General features: G+C 52.4%; 1 pseudogene; it reads left to right on the top strand.

Annotated features, from left to right (window-relative positions):
- Positions 1-733: 733 nt before the first annotated feature.
- LOC102424073 lies at positions 734-2,086 on the top strand (annotated as a pseudogene).
- Positions 2,087-5,391: the final 3,305 nt, after the last annotated feature.

Raw genomic sequence — 5,391 nt, 5'->3', positions numbered from 1 at the left:
TCCCCCTGTTGTCCATGTCCATTGGTTGGGCTTATATGCACACATACAAGTCTTCTGATTGATCTCTTCCCCTTACCCCCACCCTCCCCTACTTTCCCTCTGGGGATTGATAGTCTGATCGCTGTTTCTCTGTCTTTGGATCTGTCCCTGTTCATCAGTTTTATGTTGTTCTCTATAATCCACAAATGAATGAGATCATGTGGTATTTGTCTTTCTCTGACTGGCTGATATCACTTAGCTTAATGCTCTCCGGTTCCATCCACGCTGTTGCAAATGGCAAGAATTCCTTCGTTTTTTTACCGCAGCGTAGTATTCCGCTGTGTAGATGTACCACAGTTGTGTTATTCTTTTTTACTGCATTTCTGTGAAATGTCCCTCTCCCCACCCCCCATAGGCATACCCCTGGAGGCATCTCACTACAGAAAGCAGATTAGCGACTGCCTGGGGCTAGGGCGGGAGGACAGGGAGGGGGCACTGGGAAAGGGAGGTGAGTGTTCATGGGTATGGGTTTAAAGTCCTACAATTGGCTCCTCTCTGAGGGGGCGTGGCTAGGCCCTGGAGGGCGTGGCTGGACTTTAGGGCGGACCCAGCCAGCTTAAAAGCCTGGGGAGGGGCAGCAGCCCACTCTGTGGCGGCTGTTCAGCGTGGAGGCATGGAGGAGTGTGCTTGCCTCTGTGGCGTGGGCTCTTCGCAGGGATGTTGGTGTCCTCAGAAGCCCCAGGGCCCAAGTGAGATGGCAGCAGCCGAGGGCAAGCCGGCCCCGGCAGAAAAGCCCCTCGAGGCGGACGGGGCAGCAGCGGGGTGCTGGGCGGGGAGCGGAGGAATCGCGAGCCCCAGGCCGCCCCCGCGCTGCTCCCTGCTGGACCTGCCGGTGGAGCTGCTGGTGGACATCTTGGCCTCGCTCCCGGGCACCGAGCTGCCCAGCCTGGCCCAGGTCTGCACCAAATTCCGCCGCATCCTGCACATGGACAGCATCTGGAGACGGCGCTGCCGGGAGGAGTTTGGCTTTTGTGAAAACTGGCAGAATCTGGAGACGGTAGGTACGTCTTACCGAGAAGTCTATGCGAAGCTGCTCCACCCATGCAGACACATGTTGGGCTTGTGGCAGGAAGACACTGAGGGCTACAGAACACTGCTCTATGTAGCGGTGGACGGCTTAGGCATTACCGGTTGGACGTACAGGCCTCGTCCTCACACCCACGTGGACGGCCCGATGCCATTCAAGCCCGCGTTCAGGATGCGCCTGACGGAGAGGACATCAGCCGCGGTGGAGTGCGTGGAAGGCCGCCACCTGCAGATTCGGAAGAACAGGTTCAGCACCCGGTGCAACAACACAGACCACCTCAGGGATTTCCCAAGGCAGCTGAGGGAGGAATGGGGGACGGTGCTGATGTGGGAGGACAGCCCGGGGGATGACTGCCTGACCTACCGCCGCCTCTACCTCCCGCCCAGCCACCCGGACGACCTCATCAGGCCAGGCCTCTTCCAAGGCAGATACCATCGCTCGGGCCTAATGATCGCCATGCTCAGCTTCCACGGGAAGTACGCCAGGCTCACGGGGATCACGGGAATCTTATTCCAGACGTTACAGATCCACCTCATGCGCCGCATCGAGATGCGAGGTGGCGAAATCTTCTGGGACAACAATGAGCTCTCCCGTGTGGTCCAGGAGATGGACGTGCAGGTGCTCCGGGAGGAGCTGCAGCAGCAAGACGACGGGACTGAGGAAAGCGAGGGCCACGGCGGGCAGAGCCCTGCCCAGACCAGCGTCGGGGAGTCCGGGGCTGCAGCTTCGGAGGAGCAGCCTGTCCCCTTTGTTCTGCCTGCGGGCGTGCGCTCAACGGACCAGAACTACCCCCGGACCTGCAGGATGTGTTTCTACGGCGTGACCCTCAGTATCGCACATCCCTTGCCTCCCTATTGGTGCTGCCCTGGGGTCTTCGTCCTGTTCGATGAGAACCATTTCGGGTTCATCTTCCCGAAGGAAGAACAATTCTTCCTGTTTGGCAGAGTCCAGAACACCTTCCAGAACGCGCAGGCACCGTCCCCCCAGGCCTTCCTGGAGATGCTCTCCAACATTCAGTAGGGACCCCCTGGGAGGAGCAGCTGGCACGCACTTGGGAGGTTTGGCCTTCTGACCAGGGTGCCCACCTTGGTTTGTGTTTGTGATCCTCACCCGAGGATATTTTCCCCTTGTTGTTTGGAGAGAGAGGGGGAGAGAGGGAAAGACAGAAATCATCCATGTGAGAGAAACACATCCGTCGGTTGCCTCCTGCCCAAGCCCAGACCAGGGCCAGGCTGGGTAGGGGCCAGCAATTGAAGTCGAAATAAACCTTAGAACTGTGGCCTCAACCTTCCTCATGCTGCGACCCTTTACTACAGTCCCTCATGTTGTGGTGAACCCCAATTTCATTGTGACAAATTGAACATCATGAAAGCATAGCGATGAATCACAAAAAATAAATAAAGACATCTTAGTTAATAAAAAAAGAAATCACATGGAAAATGATGGAAAAGAAGGTTGAAGACTGTGTTTGAAGGACAAAGGTTGTCCAATCGTCACTTGGGGTTGAAGCAGAGGTTAATAATTACCCGTCGTGTCTTAATAACAAAAATGCCTCCACCCACCACCCCCCCAAAAAAATTTCCTATCCTGTGTCAAATGAGGGAGAAAATTCCCAACATTATTCTCCTCTAAACTCATGTCAGTGTCTTCGATCTCCAAATAATACTTCTGTTTTCCCGGTTTTTTATGTACAGCAATTTCGTTTTGATGGCGAGATTTTAAATGTATGAAGTCCAGACGACGACTGGATGTTTATGTCATTTTACAAATGATGCCTCCAGATAATAAAAAAAATAATAATTTTGTTTTTGTTTGCTTGTTTGTTTCGGTCATTGGCTATTCCCATTCGGATTCACGTTGCTTCGTGCAAACATAGGCAATGGAAAGACTCAACTTTATCGCTTCTCTACATGTGAACATGTAAGAAACGCGGGAATTTAGTGGTTGTGTATTTACTATGCCGCGTTTACTTGCTAAATGTCTGCCTGTCCATTAGGCCACGAAAGGCAAGAATTACGACAGCCGATCCATGACTCTCTCCCATCATTGATGTTTCTATCCATCTCTCCCTCTCCCTTTCCCTCTGAAATCAATAAAAAAAATATATATATATAAAGTCAATAAATAAATAAGAATGATGGCGTTTTTCACTCGTTGCACCCCCAGGATGTAGCGTGAGCAATATTGTTATTAGCGGTATTGCCGAAAGCAGCAAGATTGGAAAATAGATGGTCTTCGATACTGAAATAAAAATAATTTGGGGCGCATTCTTTAAGCTTTGAAAGACACAGGCAAAAGTTGTGATGTATTATTTTTTGGGGAAAAAAAACAAGAGTCACCCACATGTTCGCTTCTCCCGAGAAAGACGTCATGATTTGGGGGGACGAGTTAGAAATCATCACCCTGTCTCCTCGGCTCATGAATACATTCATCGCACCGAGACGTGTTCCCATTTTCGGAGCAAAGAGATAAATTAATAATGCGTCTTAGTGTTAAACAAGGGCGGCAGCGGCTCCTACTGCCTTTATCCGCCTGAGCTGGGCCTCAGCTTAGCCAGCGGAGCGAAGCCATCATGGTGGTTCGGGGCCGGGCCGGACACAGACACCGCTCGGCTGGTCCGAGGGACCCTCGCGAGGGGCGTGGACGGCGTGAAGCGAACCAACGAGATGTGTTGAAGCAGCAAGACTGGCAAAGGCGGGAGGCCTTGGTCACCCTCGGCCTGGAGGGTTAGGCGAGGACATCATCTGACAGCCCAGGAACTCTTCTTCTTCTTCTTTTTTTAAAAATATATTTTATTGATTTTTTACAGAGAGGAAGGGAGAGGGATAGAGAGTTAGAAACATCGATGAGAGAGAAACATCGATCAGCTGCCTCCTGCACACCCCCCACTGGCGATGTGCCCGCAACCAAGGTACATGCCCTTGACAGGAATCGAACCTGGGACCCTTCAGTCCTCAGGCCGGCGCTCTATCCACTGAGCCACACCAGCTGGAATGAGAAAGTTGGGTTTTATCTTTTTGGATAAAAATGGAGAGAACTAGGGGAGAAGGATTGCTGAGAAAGCTTCCTCAGCTGCTCGCATAGACCCTGCCTTCCGAGCAAAAAATGTTGGAGCCATTTAATTCAGAATAAAAAAAGTTTTCACTCCGAGGGAAATAAAACATGAAAACAAAACAAAACAAACAAACAAAACACCACCAACAACAAGCCTCGCCCTGGTGACTGTACCGCTCACACAACGACACATAGTGGCCCCTCCCGCACCTTAGAGCAGCGGTTCTCAACCTTTGGGCCGCGACCCCTTTGGGGGTCGAACGACCCTTTCACAGGGGCCGCCTAAGACCATCGGAAAACACATCTATCATTACATATTGTTTTTGTGATTCATCGCTATGCTTTAATGATGTTCCATTTGTAACAATGAAATCGGGGGTCACCACAACAGGAGGAACTGTATGAAAGGGTCGCGGCGTTAGGAAGGTTGAGAACCACCGCCTTAGAGTGACAAGGTCAGGTATCTCAAGAATAACGAACGAGCAAGAGGAGCCATAAATGTCGCACGGGACCGTGACTCCGGCGGTGGCGACAGCCTGAGTCTAGGTGCCCAGACAGAGCCCATAAAACGGCCTGAAAAGACAGGGTGGCGGTTGAGAGCCGCACCGTCCTGTGGGCCTGGGGGCTCGGACTCCCCACGACTTAGAGACGGAGGAGAGAACGCGTGTGGGTGCAGGAGCCAATGCACGCCCAGCGCCAACTCCGGTAGGAAAGAGAGAGAGGCCAGAATGTGGACGCCCAGAGGCCAGTCCCCAGGGGACATGGGTAAGATCTGCAGGGAAGGCAGGCGCGGTGGTAACTCAGGCCGCGCGTATCAGCGTGGGAGCTCTCAGCTGGACGGCAGTCCCGGTGGCTAGCACAGCACCAGGGCTTTGGAAATCATCTGCTCCTTGGGTTTAATTCAAAGTGGACCACGCCCCATGCAGCTGAGATGCCAGGAATGGATTCATCTCGTGTGAAAAAATAACCCCAGCCCGGCCGGCGTGGCTCAGTGGTTGAGCCTCGACCTATGAACCAGGAGGTCACGGTTCGATTCCCGGTCAGGGCACATGCCCGGGTTGCAGGCTCCATCCCCAGTGTGGGGCATGCAGGAGGCAGCCGATCCATGATTCTCTCTCACCATGGATGTTTCTCTGTCTCTCTCCCTCCCCCTTCCTCTCTGAAATTAATAAAAATACATTAAAAAACTACATGTTAACGGCAACCAAAAGAATAATTTGTAGAGTCTGGCCATTTTTGTAGTACAGATGTACATGTTAGCACGCATTAAA

Source organism: Myotis lucifugus, unplaced genomic scaffold (genome assembly GCF_000147115.1).
Source record: "Myotis lucifugus unplaced genomic scaffold, Myoluc2.0 scaffold_1229, whole genome shotgun sequence".
In the NCBI taxonomy this organism is placed as follows: domain Eukaryota; kingdom Metazoa; phylum Chordata; class Mammalia; order Chiroptera; family Vespertilionidae; genus Myotis; species Myotis lucifugus.
The sequence above is the reverse complement of the archived record's forward strand: the minus strand, read 5'-3'. Positions and strand labels throughout refer to the sequence as shown.